Genomic DNA, 22,908 nt, shown 5'->3' with positions numbered 1-22,908 from the left:
CGAAAATGGTTAAAGCAATTTTGGAACACAATATAGAAAACCACATAACATAGAGAAGGACCACATTACATCCATGATAAATCATTTATCTACTGAGCCATTGCAATTGGCCACAATAGCAATCTCTCTGCTAATTAACTCTGGTAAAATAATACTCAACTGAAAGTAAATTAACTTAAACTTTTAATGATAATATAGGCCTATGGATCTTCAAACTGATAAAAATGGCTTGATAATATACATGAAAAATATAGCAACAGACAAGTCTGCCATTACAGATTGTCAGTCCAAGTGGGCTAAGTATGTACACCTTCCAGCTGACTTGTTTACCCCTGGGGGTGCCCACATGCACCACAGTTTGGAAAAACACTGTAGTCGAAACACCCTGGGCTTTAGGACTTAAAGCAATGCGTTATCCTGGGGAATATGCAGCAAAGCTGCCAAAATGGCCTTGCTTGCTAATTTCAAGTTTTTAATGTCACATGCATTAGTACAGTGAAATTCCTTTCTTGCAAACTCAATTTACCACAAGAAATTGACAAAAAGGGGATTTGATCATCCAAAAATCTGCACTGAGGTTAATTTGAGAATAGGGGAGTGTATTTGTAGTTGATAGATAGATTTGTTCTATTTTATTATGTTGTTTTCATTCTCATCGCAAGTAAAGCAAGAGAGAGCAGATGTTTCTCCATAGTCCTTTAAACATGCCGGCTGCTTGTTAGTCCTCCAGGACCCACTCAGGGCGGAACAAACACCTCCACTGGGAAGAATGATGAAGGATATCAGGTAGCTCACAATCTGTCATCATTTAACTGAAAGCTCTGCCGAAAAAGAGGGAGCAGCAAAAATAGAGCCTTTAGCAGACACTCACTGTAGAATATCAAATCAAATCAAATCAAATTTATTTATATAGCCCTTCGTACATCAGCTGATATCTCAAAGTGCTGTACAGAAACCCAGCCTAAAACCCCAAACAGCAAGCAATGCAGGTGTAGAAGCACAATATACTTTTAATGGAACTAGAAACTAAAGGATATTTGAGGATCAGTATGTTTGAACTGAGCTCTCTCTCTCTCTCTCTCTCTCTCGCTCGCTTTCAAACACGCACACACGCATACATGCACGAACAGCCACACATTCATTCAAGGCCATTGCTCCCTCAGGGCTTTCCTCACATGGCCATCAGAGTTCTTTCTATGACTGCATTAACTTTGGCCTTCAAAAAGGGAAAGGGCTCTCTCCAAAAATAACAAAATGAATGTGCCTGCAAAACATTTACACAAAGGGAAAGGGCTCCCTCCAAAAATAACAAAATGACTGTGCCTGCAAACAATTTAATTATCAATTGTAGAGCCCATGTTGCCATTTAAAGTGCACTTGGAATAATGTCATAGAAGATCAAATCAAATCAAATGTTATTTGTCACATACACGTGTTTAGCAGATGTTATTGCATGTGTAGCAAAAATGCTTGTGTTTCTAGCTCTAACAGTGCAGTAATATCTAACAATTTCACAACAATACACACAAATCTAAAGTAAAGGAATGGAATTAAGAATATATAAATATTGAGCGAGCAATGTCAAAGTGGCATAGACTTAGATACAGTAGAATAGGGATAGAATAAAGTTTATACATATGAGATGAGTAAATGCAAAATATGTAAACATTATTAAAGTGACTAGTGTTCCATTAGAGGCATTAACCTCTAATGTGCTAGTGGTGGCTATTTAACATAATTTAACAGTCTGATGGCCTTGAGATAGAAGCTGTTTTTCAGTCTCTCAGTCCCAGCTTTGATGCACCTGTACTCACCTTGCCTTCTGGATGATAATGGGGTGAACAAGCAGTGGCTTGGGTGGTTATTGTCCTTGATGATCTATTTTCTGTTCTGGTTCATTTTCCAATTCATTCAAATTCTCTATCTTGCATCTGTAATGTTTGATAGCAGTAATGTTTCTTAATTCTCATTGACAATGGAGCCTGGAACCTTCCCCAAAACATACAGGGAATTCCATTTCTCCTATGTTGACTCCAGGCGGAAAGTAACTTATGTCACATCAAATTTACCCAGAATCTCCTATAGCAGTCAGACTAGCATTAGATGTGATGTAACAGGCAGGTGCTAGAGTTATGCTGTCAACCTTGCTGCTGGTGAGGAATAACAAAGTTGATGATAAAATAAGCTTGCGACATGAGCATGTCAAGAGGGAGCTGTAGGAGAAGGCAGGTAGGGAGCTGCCAATGCAACCGCGCATTCACCAATCCATTACAGATGATTGCAGTCAGTAACACAACACAGAATCTGCAACTGCCACATCCTCTATAAAGGCCTTCATCAAAATACTTTTTAAGTAATGATTTAGCCACTGAAAAAAACTCCCACCAGGTCACATACTGTAGATGCTCTGATTTTTAAAAAGTTTTTATTTAACCTTTATTTAACTAGTCAAGTCAGTTAAGATCAAATGCTTATTTACAATGACGGCCTAAAGAAAAAAGTAATAGTCAATCTAGACTTGCAATCAATAGGACTTGTCTGTGAGGTGGATCGATAATGCCCCCCTTTCAAAAATCATCAATCATGTCGGCTGTGAATTTAAAAAGCGTAATTAGGTACAGCGTTCTTAAACATCCTGTATTGACATTCTTCTGGGGCAGGAGAAAAGACACCATTCTGCGTCATTAACTTTACTATGGCCTGATGGTGCCCACTGCTGTGCTGCTACTTCTCCATCCCCAGCTGACGCCACAGTGATTGGGCTTTCAGACAGAGCTCTCCCCCCTGGGCCCTTCTCACTTGATGGAGGTGGTGTGTGGATGTAGTAAGGCTTGCAGGCTAGGCAGGATTTGGCTTGGGGCATTGTAATAGTCTGGTCTGGATGATAACCAAGGCATTTCCATGTCTCATAGAATCTATATGGATCCTAAATAGACACATACAATCAATTATATCATATACTTGCTAATTATTATCATTTATGGTAAAGAAGTATTGCTGATTCAAATCACCATTCAATATTTAAAAAATGTTGCCTATGTAACTTGTTTTGTTGTTGTCTTTCCCCCAGCGGAAAGATAATAATTCCTATATCACAAATGTATCATTACCTGCCTCTCAACAGGCATGATGGCAGGCATGATGGTATATACTATACAATGGAATGATACATTCTCTCAATGTATGCCATTTTTTCCAAGCTTCAAAATGGTGTCAATAATGGGGGAGCAGCAGGCAGGTGGGTAGATGTAAGGGGTCATTTATTTGTTTCAGATATACAGTACCAGTCAAAAGTTTGGACACACCTACTCATTCAAGGGTTTTTCTTTATTTTTACTATTTTCTACATTGTAGAATAATAGTGAAGTCATCAAAACTATGAAATAACACATATGGAATCATGTAGTAACAAAGTAACAAAAAAAGTGTGAAACAAATCAAAATATATTTTAGATTCTTCAAAGTAGCCACCCTTTGCCTTGATGACTTCATTGCACACTCTTGGCATTCACTCAACCAGCTTCATGAGGAATGATTTCCAACAGTCTTGAATGAGTTCCCACATATGCTGAGCACTTGTTGGCTGCTTTTCCTTCACTCTGCCCAAACCTCATCCCAAACCATCTCAATTTGGTTGAGGTCAGGGGATTGTGGAGGCCAGGTCATCTGATGCAGCACCATCACTCTCCTTTTTGGTCAAATAGCCCTTACATAGCCTGGAGGTGTGTTGGGTCATTGTCCTGTTGAAAAACAAATGATAATCCCACTAAAGCGCAAACCAGATGGGATGGCGTATCGCTGCAGAATGCTGTGGTAGCCATGCTGGTTAAGTGTGCCTTGAATTCTAAATAAGTCACAGACAGTTTCACCAGCAAAGCACCCCCACACCATCACACCTCCTCCATGCTTCACAGGGGAACCACACATGCTGAGATCATCCATTCACCTACTCTGCGTCTCACAAAGACATAACAGTTGGAATCAAACATTGCAAATTTGGACTCATCAGACCATAGGACAGGTTTCCACCAGTCTAATGTCCATTGCTCAAGTTTCTTGGCCCATGCAAGTCTCTTCTTATTATTGGTGTCCTTTAGTAGTGGTTTCTTTGCAGCAATTCGAACATGGAGGCCTGATTCACGCAGTCTCCTCTGAACACTTGATGTTGAGCTGTGTCTGTTACTTGAACTCCGTGAAGAATTTATTTGGGCTGCAATCTGAGGTGCAGTTAAATATAATGAACTTATCCACTGCAGCAGAGGTAACTCTGGGTTTTCCTTTCCTGTGGCAGACCTCATGAGAGCCAGTTTCATCATAGCTCTTGATGGTTTTTGTGACTGCACTTGAAGAAATGTTCAAAGGTCTTGAGATGTTCCATATTGACTGACCTTCATGTCTTAAAGTAATGATGGACTGTCGTTTCTCTTTGTTTATTTGAGCTGTTCCTGCCATAATTTGGACTTGGTCTTTTACCAAATAGGGATTTCTTCTGTGTACCACCACTACCGTGTCACAACACAGCTGATTGGCTCAAATGCATTAAGAAGGAAAGAAATTCGACAAATTGACTTTTAACAAGGCACACCTGTTAATTGAAATGCATTCCAGGTGACTGAAGCTGGTTGAGAGAATGCCAAGTATGCAAAGCTGTCATCAAGGCAAAGGGTGTCTACTTGGGCCTCCCGGGTGGCGCAGTGGTCTAAGGCACTGCATCGCAGTGCTAGCTGGGTTCAAGTCCAGGCTCTGTCGCAGCCGGCCGCGACCGGGAGACCCATGGGGCAGCGCACAATTGGCCCAGCGTCGTCTGGGTTAGGGCGGGTTTGGCCGGCAGGGATATCCTTGTCTCATCGCGCACTAGCGACTCCTGTGGCAGGCCACAGGTCGCCAGGTGTACGGTGTTTCCTCCGACACATTGGTGCGGCTGGCTTCCGGGTGGGATGGGCATTGTGTCAAGAAGCAGTGCGGCTTGGTTTGGTTGTGTTTCGGAGGACGCAGCGATGAGACAAGACTGTAACTACTACCAATTGGATACCACAAAATTGGGGAGAAAAAAGGGGGTAAAAAAATAAAAATTAAAAGGGTGAGTACTTTGAAGAATCTCAAATATAAAATATGTTTGACAGTTTTTTGGTTACCACATGATTCCATATGTGTTATTTCATAGTTTTGATGTCTTCACTATTACTCTACAATGTAGAAAATAGTAAAAATAAAGAAAAATCTTGATTTGAGTAGGTGTCCAAACTTTTGGTTAGAGAATTCAGACTGCACAATTGAATTCTTCATCAAATCACAAACCATATGACTCTATTGACTAAGGTGGGTGAAAGACTTGAACACTGGATTCTGTGTACATACAAATGATTTGGATTACTGTAATAAGCAATGAATTGTAATCTAGTCTTGCAAATGTAGACATATAAAATGATTTGGATTATTAAACTTTTGCTCAGTCATATATTATGTAGGCCTATTTACCAAGATGTTATGCATTGAATATTGCCATCAATATGATCATGTTCCACATTGTTATTGTTGGCACAATAATGAATATCAATATCAATAGTTGACCTAATAAAATTTTCTGGAAATGTTAAGTAGAGCATTACATTTCATAACACAAGCATACGTTTATTAAATAGATTATGACATTTCTCCTATTCTTTTCTTGGGACTTGTTTCAGGTAGAAGATGTCCCTAATCACAGTTCTAGAACCAACTAAGCCTAACCCTATCAAAACCTTAATCCATTATTTGGAATATAAACCTAACTGATCTTAGATCAGTGCCTGGGAAAAACTTCCAGCTAGAAGACTGACTTGGCTGAGAAGGGTGTAATTGCAGATCGCAATTAGGGGTGTTTTCTGATATAGGCGTTTCTTGAAATTAAGTTACACCCATTGATGCTCGCCATTAGTCAGTGGCCATTTTTTTCGCGGTGACAACAGTTTTTGACAACCGAGGTATTGTAGCTAATGATGTGTATAAACCTTGGATGATTGACAGGAGGCATTGTATTGAAGCCACCGCTTAGCCATCTTGGTACTATTGGAAGCTATAGAAATGCATTTATTAATATCTACATTCTGTTTTTTGACATGTATATTCTAATACAGACACCTTAATGCATACTTTGAAATTATATTATGTGAGCTTATATAATTATATTCACATTGTATGCACATTAGTATGCTCAAAAAAAAATTCTCATTGTATTTTTTTCAGAGTACAAATGTTGCTGTCCCCACTACAAAAAAGGACTTAAATACATGTAATGTTTTCCTTTAAACATTTAATTGAAATACTGTAGAATTACATTCATTCCTATGGAGGACTGCTCCTACTAAGGAGTTCCAATATGGCCGACCGGGGCTTAAAAGTTCTCAATGGCCAATAAATAGCCTCAGCAAGCCAGTGTTTTATATATGTCATCGATTGTAGCTTAGTCTAACCAAAGAGGAACAGGAAAAGAAAGGCCCAACTCGGCGGGACCGCTTTGGGGACAAAGACTCCCATTGTTAGGGCGGAGAGACATGTATCTTGTCAGTATATCCATAATATTTGGCCTAACCCTGACCCTTTTCCTAAACTTAACCTCAGTCTCCTAATCTGCCATGGCTAATTCACCTAACCTGTTACGTTAATTATCCTAACCTGGCACGTTAATTATCCTAACCTGGCACCTTAGTTATCCTAATCTGCTAGCTATGTAAACAAAATTCACCTAACCTGTTATACGTTAATTATCCTAATCTGGCACCTTTTTTATTTAGTTAAGAACAAATTCTTATTTTCAATGAAGGCCTAGGAGCAGTGGGATAACTGCCTGTTCAGGGGCAGAACGACAGATGTGTACAGTGTCAACTCAGGGGTTTGAACTTGCAACCTTCCGGTTACTCATAACACCGGAACTGACCAATGGCAGGTATCAATGGGCGTTTCCTGATATCAGGGAACACTCATATCAAGAAACGCCCACAATTGTGGTCTGCAATTACACCATATTGACTTGGCTGGGTGCTGAGAAAGTTGCGCATGCGCCGGAAGTTGCTGCCGCAGACAGCAGCAGTCCAACAGCAAAAAATCTGTTTTTGAATTTGTAAACCATGATGATTTTTTAAGCAATGCCTTTCGAGGAGGTACATGGAGAGTAAGTATTTCTATCTAATATGAGATTTCATTCATCATTGGAAGGTAATTACTTGTCATAAATGTGTGCAAAGCCGAGACGGCAACAAAGGAGTCATTCTAACATTAGCTATCAATCCGCTAGCTCTGTGTTTCATTAGTTAACGTTAGCTAGCTGCGAGTTATCAATAGCCAGCAGTTAGCATGCTATTGCAATAGCAATACATTTGATTAAAAGCCTCTCCTTTGTTCAAATAACTCTGAATTTAAGGTTTTGGCATAACGAGAGACTTCAGTTTTCACTATTGAATGTGTCAACTAGCCCGCATTATGTCAGTTAACTAATGTTGATGATATGTCAATCATAATTGAATGGACTGTAAAGATGGCTATACAATGAGGCTAAACTGTTACCTTTTACATTATATTCTAACTAAATGAATTATGCATTCTTACGTTACCTAACAATTTTGTGTTACATGTGCCATCTAACTATCCAGCGAAATCAATTGGTTAACTAGAATTTCAGGAATGTCTTTACTTTGCCTTTCTTTATTGTGCCACTAGCTAATTGCTTTCAATTAGACGCAGGTTGATTTTCATTTCGCTGATTCCGCTGATTAACGAGTCAGCTATGTAGTTTACAAGCCTGCCACCTCCTTCAAATATTCTCATCTCGGCGAGGGGTGAATATAGCGGTTGTGTTGTTCTATTGTGGGGGATGGATATTGAATTGATTGCCAGCTTTCTACATTTGGACAACCTGCCGCTGGTGGGTGGTCCAGATCGAATTTGTTGTGCGTATAGTAGTCAGTGTGGTGCCCCATTGCTGTGCTCCTTTGATCAGACTCCGAATCATCCAGTAGCCATCCAAGAGAGAAATTAGTAAACCTTTTATGTGGGGTCTGTTTCTGTGGGGTGGAGGCTGAGCGAGAGACTGGAGAAGCGCCTGACTTAGCTAATAACAGTGGCCTTTGAAACAAGACAGGGGGCGGGTATGCGTCAATGCCACCATATCGCGATTGATCTGACAATCAACAAGCGGTTTGGACATGATGTCAGCAAGTGTTATCATTTTGTATGGCTTTTTTTCCTATGTTTTATAATGGCTACTATGCCTCTTTTTCATAGACAGACTCTCAGTATTGTTGCTTTCCTGCTGTTCAGCCTGACTAAAATCTACCTCGACAACGCAGCTTTTTAGTTGTATCTCTTTACACATCAGCATATTATTAGTTTGTGCAGGATGAGTCCAAGGTAAACACTGGTGGAGTTCGTTTTGCAAGGCATGGTGCCCTGGGTGGGTGGAGTTTGTACATTTTATACAGTTCCATTGGTCGTTAAGTGAAATCTCCACCTCATCTTGCACAAACCAGTGAGAGGTTTGGTAAGGTAACAAAAGGTTTACATCATGCTCATCTGGCAGCCACACGACCTTGCGCACGGAATCCCTACTCTTTTTACATTGGAGAAAGCTATTTGATTGGTAAACATGCTGGCAGTCTTACTGATTCGACGAGATCCAATCGGGATGAACCAAATTGTGACTTCCGGGTTGATGAGGGAAAAATGGTACATATATATGGGCAGAGTTGAGGGAGAGAAAGGGGGATGTTTCAGCCTGTGTGCCTCGACAGATCTGGTTTAGGTGGCTCCTCCTTACAAAGTGTGGATTTTATTTTGCTGCAATTCTGAAAATCTATTACGATGCATTTTTAGCAGATGGGATCTTTGCTGTATTTGTGCGGATTCATCAAATACCACCCATGATCAATTGGAGCCTGGAGTAACGTTACGTTTTTGTCAAATGGTCAGTTTTATTCTGTTACTGCTCAGCTACTTGTGCTGTCAAAATAACATCTCAGTTTTGCACTATCTTGTGTAATGGGATGTAGGCCAATTGCTGTTGCGTCATTATTCTGATTAAGGGTTGTCTTTTATGCATTGTAGCAGAACCACTGCAGTTTATAATAGTGTAATACATCTGTGATTTAATGTCAGTGGTGATGACATGGGGTGTGATTTGTCACTAATGTACAGTTGCTGATCACAAATTAAAATGTCAGTGTCCTCCAAGAGGTTGTATAATGTAGCAGTGTTATGTCCTGTCCTTACTCGTGGAGTCTGGTACTTCTTTAAAGTTCATTTCCTTTGCCGACTGCCAGAGTGGTTATTTAATTTACGACAGAGAAGATCTAATCATTCTGCTCTCTGATATCTTCTGCTTACTCTGTCAAAAATGAGAGCTTGACATTAGTTCGCCCGAGAGTGCTGTTTTACATCATTGCGCAGTTGCCCTACATTTTCCAAAGGGTGAATAATTACATTTCAGACCCTTGTTTCCTGAGAAACGCAGGCTCCTTGACTCGGTGCAATTATCGAGTATTGTAAGGGATCATTTTGTTGTCTGGGTGTAATGTTTCCATTACAATGAAGAGCCATTAAAGTGATTTAACGTTCTTCAATGAATCCCAGACAGTTTTGTCTTGATGCTCAAGAGTCAAGACTATTACATTCGTGATGCTGTACTACTCCATATGTTCTCATTTCAAGTTTAGAATGATGACGGCTCAATGGTTGGACTAGGACACTCATAGAATAGAAATGTGGTCTAAATTTGCTTTAATGTATTAAAACATCTTGATGAGAAAATGAAAATATTATTTTTCCCACTCATATACATTATCATATTATTGAGCATATCATTCATCATATTATTTTCTTTACAGGCTCTGCTTTGTAACAATACATTCATTATGAAGAGAGAGTAGCTAGATAAATGGTCTCTCATTTCGAAAAGGCATTGTTCTCAAGTGCAAAGCACCACAATGCATGGGGACCTATGCATGTACTAATTAGCCAATGCAAGAAGACACCATACTGGCTTTATAAGTGTTATCTAAAGTTCATGTTTAATTGACCTGCAAGTGCAATATGACTTTAGCTGAGAGCAAATAAAGAGGAAAGCATGTTTGTCAATGTTTTTTTTTTCATTAATCCACTTCACCCTGGCGGAGCAATATAGTGGATATTAATCAAAGTGTGTAGAGTGGTTTAAATAAGAGGGCAGAAATGGTTGGCTAAAATCTCAAACCATGTAGCCTAAACTTTTGTTAATTAATTTGACTGACATATTCCCATATAAAGTCTACATGGTTTTAGTGTCAAATAAGTTTTAAGGAAACTTGAAAGCAATTGGTGAGATATTTGACAATGAGGCTAATTTTGAAAATGAGAAACTTCAAGCATCCAATGGGATTCATTTGCCATGATACTTAGCTCTAGATCAGGGATGGGCACATTTGGTTGGCGCCACAAAAAAATCGGAACTTTTCATGAGAGGCTGCAGTTACTCACGGTTCTGCTTGCTTGCTTACCCCCCCAAACACTTATTTAGTGGCCCCCCTCTTGACAGAGGGGAGAATAAAAATAAAAGTTTGTTCATTTCATGCAATTCTACACTTTGCCGTGGGGGTGTAGAGAAAATGTTGCAGTTTTAAAGCAGTTTGCTTCAATTCTTCACATTTTGCCATGGTGAAGAGAAGAGTTACCAATTTCGTAACTAATTTCATGCAATCATACTCATTTTGCCATGGGGCGGAGAGGAAAATGTGCTGTTTTACAGCACATTTCCTGCAATTCTATACATTTTGCCATAGGGTGGAGAGAAATATTTGCCATTTTTAATATGATCGCTGATTGAGACTGACAAAAAAAATCTTTGGGGGGCCCCCCCGGCTGGTAATTCGACCACGATAACAATTTTAGATAGTCAATTAGCCCATATACAGATTTTGTTTTCAGATTTTTATCAGTGAATGACATAACAAGAGAGACTGCGATGTACAACCACATTTCAAAATTGCTCCTCGTGAATGTATTCTTTCATGTCATACTCTTTCAACAGTAAGTTGAGACCCGGGGGGGGATTAATCCGAGGACCTTCAAAAGGGGGTCATGCGGGCCGCCAGTTGCCCATCCCTGCTCTAGATCTGACCTAATATTCAGCTGTTGCTAATGTATTTAATAATAGGTAATTGTAAGTGAAGATGATTGTTGCCTTCACAGAGTGTGAATCAGGTACACTACATCTGTGAACATTTTATGCTTCAAAAGATTCTGTACTGAGGTCAAAATGTAGGCAAGAATCTTCATACATACTCATTTTAAGCAGTGGCAATGGAACACCGGATTACATCAAAGCCATGCTTAATTTTTCTGAGACCTCCGAGTTCTAGGCTATGAATAACAGATCACAGACAACTTGAGTCACTTTTCTGATGTTTCAGCTGATTAAGATGCATTGATTAGTGGCAATTAGCATTCAGCGCCCGCCAGTTTACTGTGAAATACAGTAGCAAAAAAACAGATTTTTATGTTGCAAGAATTTTCTGTGTGGAATGAGCCACTTGGTTGCTTATCATTTTGTTTTATTTTAAGCCAGTCATTTGATGTTCCGTTTTAGAGGCAAATTAACATTTTCTCCGAAACAATGTACGCTACCAACACAATCACATTTTATCATCCTTTCAAAATTCTAGGAGAGGTTTTGAATGTGAAATCACTTACAGGTGTCTGTTTTGGTTTTGTGCTCATAAGATATTTTCTGTTTGCATAGCAGATGGCCTCAGGTGACTTGTCTTGTCTTACATGACTAACATTTTTGGAATTATCATCCATTTGCACAGCGAGGCTACAGGCCACCCTCTTTTCCTGTACAGAAAGGTATTACGAATCTGATCTCTGAGGTGGCTACTAGCTAGTGTCATTATTAACCCACCTCTGTTGAGCTCAGATCTCCAGCACAGCTGTCAAACCACTGTACCCCACATTCACCACACTTGAGTCCCTGCGCTTTTGGAGAGCGACTAGCTGTCAAGCCACACTGTTTTCTCATCTGTACCAGACTGGGAAAGGGGGTAGGTCAGGGCTTCTTCAACTTTTTCAGCCTGGGACCCAAATGAGAAATTCTGTGTTTTCCTGGGACCCAAGCACGTGAAAACATGCTCCTTTTTGGGGGTCAACCTCACAGGCAAAGCGTTTTAGTGGCCCACCCTCTTGACGGAGGAAATAAAAATTAAAGTTAAAGGCCTACTTAGGGAAATTGTGCAAGGAGGACTTTTATCTACTTCCCCAGAGTCATATGATCTCGTGGATACCATTTGTGTCTTTGTGTCCAGTATGAAGGAAGTTTGAGTTACAGTGCATTCGGGAAGTATTAAGGCCACTTGTCTTTTTCCAATTCTTTTTTACTATACAGCCTTATTCTAAAATAATCTCAGCTCAGTGGTCACCATAGCGGCACCCACCCGTAGCATGAGCTCCAGCAGGTACATCTCACTGGTCACCCCCAAAGCCAATTCTTCCTTTGACCGCCTTTCCTTTTTATTTTTTATTTCAGCTTTATTTAACCAGGTAGGCTAGTTGAGAACAAGTTCTCATTTACAACTGCGATCTGGCCAAGATAAAGCAAAGCAGTGTGACACAGAGTTACACATTGAATAAACAAGCCTATAACACAATAAACATGTCAATGACACAGTAGGGAAAAAAGAAAGTCTATATATAGTGTGTGCAAAAGGCATGAGGAGGTAGGCGATAAATAGGCCATAGGAGCGAATAATTACAATTTAGCAGATTAACACTGGAGTGATAAATGAGCAGATAATGATGTGCAAGTAGAGATACTGGTGTGCAAAAGAGCAGAAAAGTAAATAAAAACAGTATGGGAATGAGGTAGGTAGATTGGGTGGGCTATTTACAGATGGACTATGTACAGCTGCTGTGATCGGTTAGCTGCTCAGATAGCTGATGTTTAAAGTTGGTGAGGGAAATAAAAGTCTCCAACTTCAGCGAATTGTTTTTTTTTGTGTATTTTTTTTTGTGCAATTCGTTCCAGTCACTGGCAGCACAGAACTGGAAGGAAAGGCGCCCAAATGAGGTGTTGGCTTTGTAAATCAGTGAGATATACCTGCTGGAGCGTGTGCTACGGGTGGGTGTTGTTATCGTGACCAGTGAACTGAGATAAGGCAGAGCTTTACCTAGCATAGGCTTATAGATGACCTGGAGCCAGTGGGTCTGGCGACGAATATGTAGCGAGGGCCAGCCGACTAGAGCATACTGGTCGCAGTGGTGGGTGGTATAAGGTGATTTGGTGACAAAACGGATGGCACTGTGATAGACTGCATCCAATTGCTGAGTAGAGTGTTGGAGGCTATTTTGTAAATGACATCGCCGAAGTCGAGGATCGGTAGGATAGTCAGTTTTACTAGGGTAAGTTTGGCGGCATGAGTGAAGGAGGCTTTGTTGTGAAATAGAAAGCCGATTCTAGATTTGATTTTGGATTGGAGATGTTTAATATGAGTCTGGAAGGAGAGTTTACAGTCTAGCCAGACACCTAGGTATTTATAGTTGTCCACATATTCTAGGTCAGAACCTTCTAGGGTGGTGATGCTAGTCGGGTGGGCGAGTGCGGGCAGCAAACGGTTGAAAAGCATCCATTTGATTTTACTAGCGTTAATGTGCAGTGGGCAGCTGCTCTTGTTCTCCATGGACTTTAGTGTCCCAAAACGTTTTTTTGGAGTTGGAGCTACAGGATGCAGATTTCTGCTTGAAAAAGCTAGCCTTTGCTTTCCTGACTGACTGCGTGTATTGGTTCCTGACTTCCCTGAACAGTTGCATATCGCAGGGACTATTCGATGCTATTGCAGTCCGCCACAGGATGTTTTTCTGCAATTGCAGTCAGGTCTGGAGTGAATCAAGGGCTATATCTGTTCTTAGTTCTGCATTTTTTTGAACGGGGCGTGCTTATTTAAGATGGTGAGGAAATTACTTTTAAAGAACGACCAGTCATCCTCGACTGACGGGATGAGGTCAATATCCTTCCAGGATACCCGGGCCAGGTCGATTAGAAAGGCCTGCTTGCAGAAGTGTTTTAGGGAGCGTTTGACTGTGATGAGGGGTAGTCGTTTAACTGCGGATTCAGGCAATGAGGCAGTGATTGCTGAGATCCTGATTGAAAACAGCAGAGGTGTATTTGGAGGGCAAGTTGTTCAGGATAATGTCTGAGGGTGCCCATGTTTATGGATTTAGGGTTGTACCTGGTGGGTTCCTTGATGATTTGTGTGAGATTGAGGGCATCTAGCTTAGATTGTAGGACTGCCGGGGTATTAAGCATATCCCAGTTTCGTTCACCTAAGAGAACGAACTTTGAAGCTAGATGGGGGGGCGATGAATTCACATATGGTGTCCAGGGCACAGAAGTAAGCGGAGGGGGGTCGATAGCAGCTGTACATAGCCCATCTGTAAATAGCCCATCCGACTACCTCATCCCCATACTTTATTTATTTATCTTGCTCCTTTGCACCCCAGTATCTCTACTTGCGCATTTATATATATCGATATCTATCTGTCTATATATATTTCTGCACATCTACCATTCCAGTGTTTATTGTATTATTGACTGTATGTTTGTTTATTCCATGTGTAACTCTGTTGCTGTATGTGTCAATGCTTTGCTTTATCTTGGCCAGGTCGCAGTTGCAAATGAGAACTTGTTCTCAACTAGCCTACCTGGTTAAAAAAAGGTGAAATAAAAAATTGTCCTGTTGTAAGGTGAACCTTCGCCCCAGTTTGAGGTCCTGAGGGCTCTGGAGTAGGTTATCAAGGATCTCTCTGTACTTTGCTCCGTTCATCTTTCCCTCAATCCTGACTAGTCTCCCAGTCCCTGCTGCTGAAAAACATCCCCACAGCATGATGCTGCCACCATGCTTCACCATAGGGATGGTGCCAGGTTTCCTCCAGGCGTGATGCTTGGCATTCAGGCCAAATAGTTCAATCTTAGTTTCGTCAAACCAGAGAATCTTGTTTCTCATGGTCTGAGAAATGTCAATATTCCTTGTATACTGTTGTTTAGCTTAGTTATCATTGTTTTAGTTTATGTGCCTTTTGGCAAACTCCAAGCGGGCTGTCATGTGGCTTTTACTGAGGAGTGGCTTGTCTGGCCACTCTACAATCAAGGCCTGATTGGTGGAGTGTTGCAGAGATGGTTGTCCTTCTGGAAGGTTCTCCCCTCTCAACAGAGGAACTCTGGAGCTCTGTCAGAGTGACCATCGGGTTCTTGGTCACTTCCCTGACCAAGGCCCTTCTCCCTCGATTGCTCAGTTTGGCTGGGCGGCCAGCTCTAGGAAGAGTCTTGATGGTTCCAAACTTCTTCCATTTAAGAATGATGGAGGCCAATGTGCTCTTGGGGACCTTCAATGCTGCAGAAATGTTTTGGTACCCTTCCCAAGATCTGTGACGTGATACAATCCTCTCTCGGAGCTCTACGGACAATTCGCTCAACCTCATGGCTTGGTTTTTAGACAGGTGCGTGTCTTTCCAAATCATGTCCAATCAATTGAATTTACCACAGGTGGACTCTAAGTTGTAGAAACAACTTGAGGATGATCAATGGAAACAGGATGCACCTGAGCTCAGTTTTGAGTATCTTAGCAAAGGGTCTGAATACTTATGTAAACAAGGTATTTCTGTTTTTTTTTTTTTATATATACATTTGCAAAAATATCTAAACCTGTTTTCGCTTTGTCATTATTGGGTATTTATTGCGTGTAGATTGATATACATTTAATCAGTTTTAGAGTAAGGTTGGAACGTAACAATGTGGACTAAGTCAAGGGGTCTGAATAGTTTCCGAATGCACTGTAGTTCCAGGAGCCAATGCTAACTAGCGTTAGCGTAACTACCTCTAACTTCCCTCCATTGCCAAAATCCTGAAGTATCCTTTTTAATTTCCTGTAATTCTACACATTTTGCCATGGTATATAGAGAAAATAATGCTCTTAAAGCAAGTTTCTACACATTTTGCAACGGGGCAGAGACAAAATGATGCAATTTTATAAAATAAATTATGCAATTCTACCTATTTTGCCATGGGGGCATAGAGGAAAACATGTTCAGCTTTACAGATAATTGCCTGCAATTCTACACATTTAGCCATGTCTTATGCCATATTAATGATATTTGTGTGATGAGTGACTAACAAAATCAATGGTGGCCCCCTGGAAGTTTGTGGCCCCCTGGAAGTCAGTGCCCCTGTGCTCGTGCCCTGCATGCCCGTTTGGTATTCGCCATGATTACTTCAAGTTTAGATAGCTGTCTAGACTAATTTACCAATCAGTTGTTGTTTTTTAGCTGACATGGCTAATTCTTGTATGACTGCAGTTTCTCTTATGTCAGTCACTGACCGAGGCACAACCACATGTCGAAATTGTATTTGAATATTCTAACTCTCGGGATCTCAACTTACCTACCCAATGTCGTGACCCACCATTAACATGTCCCGTCGCGACCCATACTTTAAGAAAGGTTGGGGTAGGTGTTTTGTCTCTTACTGGGCAGTGAGTCACATGGAAGGGCTTAGGAACAAGAACAACGGTCCGGTAGGGGGTAAAGGAAGAATGTAGTTTTATGAAACATCCCAATTAACAGGAGCGGTCTGGTTGGGGGTAAAGAAAGAATATGGTTGGGTTTTATAAGTGGGATGTTTCATTCAGCTCCTTTAAATTCCAGTCAGAGGGTTGGTGCCTGTAGTGTCATGACATGGTTTTCAGAGCAGATGATCTGCTTACAGGGCAGAGGTTGTGCGTCTGCTGTTACATGGTGTTTTGTTTGGTAACTCACATGGACGGTGTCATGTTGATGTTGTCCCATTAGGACAGCAGAGGGAATAAGCCCGATTACAACTCTCTTCCAGGTTCAGTATCTTAGTTAGCCTGGTCCCAGATCTGGCCATAGGAGTTGGCAAGACAGCACAACCAGATCTGGGACCAGGCTATATCTTCGTAGTGTGTTCTGTTTTTCATGGGGATTTGTATGTTAGCCAGCAGGTGAAATTAAGTCAAAAAGTCCTTGTCTAGCTGGTAAAGCCTGCATAATCATCCCCACTCCACCCCACACCAGGCCCAATGGCCTCCAGTTGCCTAACTTTGTACTATGAAGTTGTTTTGTCTTCGGCTTCAGGGCAATCACAGGAATCTAGACCCACACAGCCACACTACACTTCATTGCCTCCTACCTATTTGTTCAACAGCAATGCAGTAGCAGGAGTGACAGTTCTTACTAAACTAGCACAGGGCAGGGCGACATGATCAGAGTGGCTGATCTGGCCTGGGTAGGTTTCCCAGTAGAGGCACTGGGGACATGAGGGTTGTTTGTGCCCCTTCCTCTATCTGACAGGAACAGTTAGAGGATGAGGCCAGTCTGATACGGCTGTCTGTTTATGGCATGAGATAAGGCTGCCTGAATCGGAACACTGACCCACCTCTCACCCACAACAGGCCCTCCTCCTATCAAGAGGCTGCCAGGCGAGTCACATCATTCTGAGTAATCCTAAAAGATACCATTAGCAGGTCTGTACTTCTGCAACACGGGTTTTCCAGCAACTGTACAAAGTAAGAACAAATCTGGCAATTTATTGCAACGCAGAAATGTTTTTTAGTGTGATCTGGTTCGTATAATTAATTTTAATGTATGTTTTAGAACGATATTCCAAATGCCTGTATCGCTCAAATCAAGTTTTTATTTGTATTTGTCCACTTGTTCTCATGTTGTTTTTTGGTCTTGTCTCCTTCTCTCCTTCCGCTGTGACTTTGCACGTTTCTATTTACACACACCAAGCTCCTCCCAGTCCCTGCCACTCAGAACAACAAAGATGAAATATTACTTCTTCGGTTTCAATTCGCTATATGTATTTGAGGTTTTGTCCAACAGAATCGCTCATATGGACACATATGGCCGATACCAATATCCGTTATTTTCCCTGCAAAAAAAAACGATACCAATATTTAAATTTTTTGCTGCGTTTTAAGCATTCTAGTACAGTTAAATAGTTAACACACACACATGGATGCAGCAGTCTAAGGCACTGCATCTCAGTGCAAGAGGCGTCACTACAGTCCCTGGTTCGAATCCAGGCTGTATCACATCCGGCTGTGATTGGGAGTCCCATAGGGTGGCGCACAATTAGCCCAGTGTCGTCCGGGTTTGGCTGGGGTAGGCCGTCATTGTAAATAAGAATTTGTTCTTAACTGACTTGCCTAGTTTAATAAAGGTTACACAAACCTCACACTGACCAAAAAGTTATTTTGTTGGCATTTACGCATGTCCCCATTACCAGTAAAACATAATCAAAACCTATTTATTTCACTTACTTGCTGTGCTGTTTCGTTGTTCAGTCGTTTCATTCTCAACCAGGATTTCTATGGAATGCCTTTTGGGTCTTTGCATGTCAAACAAAATAACACTTTGATGTGTCAAATAAACTTGTTAACCAACCGGGACCTGAATATGACTGCACGTCACATAATTTAAAGCATTCATTTAGTTATTACACATTGATTACAATATTACTCGTATTTCATATGTCAGAACGATCCATCCATATGTATGCTATGATGCTGGTAAAGTTATCTAGCATCTACAGTGCTGGTCATAAAAAAAGCTAGCTAGCTCATGGATGCAAACAATGTTCTTCCCCCAAAACATAGTAAAACGACAATCTAGGTTTCATCATCTAAAATAACCCTAATTTATAAGACAGTTCGTATTTGATTAATGGTGGTCGGACCCATCTATGTGAAGCTAGCCACAATAAGGATTAGGCACAATAGTGGACTTTGTGGTTAGCCTTCAAAATAAAGGTATGGCATAATTCTATTTGTATTAATTTGCATCACTGTCAATGTCATACTTTTATTTTGAAGGCAACCCGCAAAGTCCACTATTGTGCCTAATCCTTATTGTGGCTAGCTTCACAACATATAACAAGGTCCAGTCGAACCTCACTAGCCAGATGAAGCTAGCTGGCTGCTTATAACGTAAGCTTTGGGCAACAGGGTTAAGTAGCTGGCTAGCTATTTATTTTATTGAATTGAAGATCAATTTCTATAGGTGAACAACAAGTGGCTACCTAGCTAATACTTAAACTCAAGGATTCCGAAATCTTTGCTAAGAATAATGTAAATGGCTGCAGTTTCTACTGGTCATTGTTTTCAGGCTGGTTGTATTGGTGCTAGCTAGCTACCCCAGAAGTTGCAGTCAAACAAATTATGCTTTATTACCAACGCGGTATTGTAAACACATCGTTTGTGGCCGGTGTTTGCTTCTTTGCAGACTTCTTTGTACAGCTTTGACAGTGCTACTGTATGTTTTTTGAATGACTGCTCGACTTGTTGACTGCTCGATCCACACACAATTTTACGTGGCGTCATGACGTCATGTACCTACATTTATATAGGTATGCACGGTGGCTTTGACATCGGTTTTTAGCATCAACGTTAAACTAGACATTGGCCAATACCGACGTGGGCATTTTTAGCTAATATCGGCCTATTCCGATATGTTCACCTACTCTTTTTTTTATATTGTGCATCCCTAATATTTAGCCTAACAATTAAACTTTTCTACCTTGTTATATTGGATCTATTTGCCAGCTAACAATTTGCTGGCTACTCACTAGCACGTGAGATTGTTTGAGACCTTGTGGTGTTAATTTTCTATCATGCCTGGGACAAGAAGTTGGTCGTTATGAGTGAATGTTAGTGGTGCAACGGATCACAAAACTCAAGGTTCGGATCGGATTACGGTTTTGAGTCGAGGATTGGATCATTTTTCGGATCAGCAAAGAAAAAGGAGACAACTTTGCTTTCCATTTATTACTTAAAGAACACATAAAGCAAGGACCTTTTCAATGTTTAAATAAAATCTTAAACTAAAATATTGAATACTCAATTGTTAAATTAAAGCAATATGAGGCATGATACCTTCTTCCTTTGAACAATGGTGAATGAAAAAATAGCCTGTGTCCATCTTTTTTTTTTAAGTTAAAGAAAGTAAAGCAGACCTGAGCTTAACTTCAAATAATTTTTCAAACAGATTAGGATGTCTACATTGTCTGGGGAGAGGGTAGACCTCTTTGCAGTCACTATGTCCCCTGCCGTGGAGAACACCCTCTCGTTAGGAACTGAAGTGCCAGGCACAGCCAGGTAGCCTCTTGTCACCCTGGAAATATGAGGTTATTTACACTCATTGCTTTTCCACCATGCCAGTGGATCACCATCCACTGGAATTGCCACTTGCTGCCTTGTAGGATGCCACTTCCCCTTTTGATGGTGTTGGCAAACGTCTTCCCTGTGTCCTTGCTTGCAAAGGTCTCCCCAAAAATCTCCTTCGTGGCATAATTATTTTGTGGAGGAGATGCCTCTGAGTCTGTTCCTGTCGGCTCTTTTTATTTTTTATTTTTTTATTTCACCTTTATTTAACCAGGTAGGCTAGTTGAGAACTAGTTCTCATTTGCAACTGCGACCTGGCCAAGATAAAGCAAAGCAGTTCGACACATACAACAACAGAGTTACACATGGAATAAACAAACATACAGTAGAAAAAGTCAATATACAGTATGTGCAAATTAGTTAGGATAAGAGGTAAGGCAATAAATAGGCCAGTATATGGGGCTTTGGTGACAAAACTGATGGCACTGTGATAGACTGCATCCAATTTATTGAGTAGGGTATTGGAGGCTATTTTGTAAATGACATCGCCGAAGTCGAGGATCGGTGGGATGGTCAGTTTTACGAGGGTATGTTTGGCAGCATGAGTGAAGGATGCTTTGTTGCGAAATAGGAAGCTGATTCTAGATTTAATTTTGGAATGGAGATGCTTAATGTGAGTCTGGAAGGAGAGTTGACAGTCTAACCAGACACCTAGGTATTTATAGTTGTCCACATATTCAGAACCGTCCACATAGTCAGAACCGTCCAGAGTAGTGATGCGGGCGGGTGCGGGCAGCGATCGGTTGAAGAGCATGCATTTAGTTTTACTTGCATTTAAGAGCAGTTGGAGGCCATGGAAGGAGAGTTGTATGGCATTGAAGCTTGTCTGGAGGGTTGTTAGCACAGTGTCCAAAGAAGGGCCAGAGGTATACAGAATGGTGTCGTCTGCGTAGAGGTGGATCAGAGGATCACCAGCAGAAAGAGCGACATCATTGATGTATACAGAGAAGAGAGTCGGCCTGGGAATTGAACCCTGTGGCACCCCCATAGGCTCTGTGGCTTGACCCTGCAGAAATAAATGACCTGATCTATTAAACAAACTAACTAATTATTTATTTTCATATTTCATAGAACTATAATTGTGGGCTATAACATTGAATAAAAGCTATTATTATTCCAAATTTTAAAAAATGGCTATTGCTATTAGAATCAACATCGACTAAGATTAGACTACAGTATATTTATTAAGTAATTCACTCATTTAAAATTGTTTTACCTCTTCAGTGGCAATGATCTCAGTGGTGAGATCACTGTATGTCCTCCAGTGTAGGGTAGGGTCTAGGTGACACAGGGACTTGAACCTTGGATCCAGTGCAGTAGATCTATGAATGTAGTCATGTACATTAGGGGGGTATCTGGGGTTCAGGTCCTCTCTAATGGCAGCCTTGACATCTCTAGTGATGGTACTGTCTTCCTCACTTGGGGCCATGGATTGTAGAATTCTTGTTTTCAGAGGTAGGATTATGGACACAGATGGTTCAGTTTCAGTGCTCAATAGGGTTGTAACCGTTTTGAGGGGTTTGAGCACCTGGAGGACCTCCTCTGCTACTTTCACATCATCATCAGACAAGGTGAGGATGTCTTTTATAATTTCTTTCAGGGTATTGTCTGTCAGTGCAGAGTATACAGTTGCCTGCTGCTCAAGATGGCGCTTCAACTTAAGTGGAGTTCCATCTTGTTGTGACATGGTGTATGAGCTTGTGGGTCGGTAGCTATAGCATTTCTTGCTAGGTGTTAAGTACATGAGCGTTTGTTGTGCTTTTGTGGAAAAAGGAAACCACCTTCCTGATCTTCCCAAGGTGGCGGTCCATCTAGTTCACTGTGATTCCCCTTTGGGATGCTAAATTGATCACATGTGCAAAGCAAGCGATCTGTGGCCCCAGTCCAGCTTCTATCACTGCATTTACTTGGTTCTTGGCATTATCTGTGGTGTTTGGGATATTGCTATTGGGCCACTCTAGCTCCCACTCTGCTACTGCTCCTAGCAGTACCTGCCCCGTATTTGTGCCTGTGTGACTCTCATAGAAGGGGCGTGTCTGTCGCACCGGACTTCATCTCCCACTCCTGGTGTAGTGAGCAGTCACAGTCACGTAGCTTTCCGTTGCCCTGGAGGTCCACCCGTCGGGTGGTGAGGGCAACCGAGGATGCCTTGGACAATTTGTCGACAATTTTGATATTTTCCTGTTCATAAAGATCTGGCATGATCTTCATACTGAGGTGGGTGCGCGAGGGGATTTTGTAGCATGGCTCAAGCGAGGTCAGTACAGGTGCATCAAAGCTGGGACCGAGAGACTGAAAAACAGCTTCTATCTCAAGGCCATCAGACTGTTAAACAGCCACCACTAACATTGAGTGGCTACTGCCAACACACTGTCAATGACACTGACTCTACTCCAGCCACTTTAATCATGGGAATTGATGGGAAATGATGTAAATATATCACTAGCCACTTTAAACAATGCTACCTTATATAATGTTACTTACCCTACATTGTTCATCTCATATGCATACGTTGATACTGTACTCTATATCATCGACTGCATCCTTATGTAATACATGTATCACTAGCCACTTTAACTATGCCACTTGGTTTACATACTTATCTCATATGTATATACTGTACTCGATATCATCTACTGTATCTTGCCTATGCTGCTCTGTACCATCACTC

At 41.1% G+C, this 22,908-nt stretch overlaps 1 protein-coding gene across 21 annotated transcripts in view; it reads left to right on the top strand.

Annotated features, from left to right (window-relative positions):
- The window catches only part of fam222ba (family with sequence similarity 222 member Ba), an 81,145-nt gene that overhangs the window by 1,085 nt on the left and 57,152 nt on the right, over positions 1–22,908 (top strand). For 8 of the 21 annotated variants that reach the window (XM_024431786.2, XM_024431780.2, XM_024431771.2 and 5 more), the window contains exons 1-2: positions 7,018–7,150; positions 17,466–17,579. The exons of 2 other annotated variants lie outside the window; for them this stretch is intronic. The gene's annotated coding sequence lies outside the window, so the exon portion shown is untranslated. Of the gene's footprint in view, positions 1–7,013; positions 7,151–8,534; positions 8,939–17,465; positions 17,580–22,908 lie in introns of those variants that run through there. 11 more of the 21 variants (XM_042326833.1, XM_024431773.2, XM_042326835.1 and 8 more) reach the window with 9 other exon arrangements.

Source organism: Oncorhynchus tshawytscha, linkage group LG09 (genome assembly GCF_018296145.1).
Source record: "Oncorhynchus tshawytscha isolate Ot180627B linkage group LG09, Otsh_v2.0, whole genome shotgun sequence".
In the NCBI taxonomy this organism is placed as follows: domain Eukaryota; kingdom Metazoa; phylum Chordata; class Actinopteri; order Salmoniformes; family Salmonidae; genus Oncorhynchus; species Oncorhynchus tshawytscha.
The sequence above is the reverse complement of the archived record's forward strand: the minus strand, read 5'-3'. Positions and strand labels throughout refer to the sequence as shown.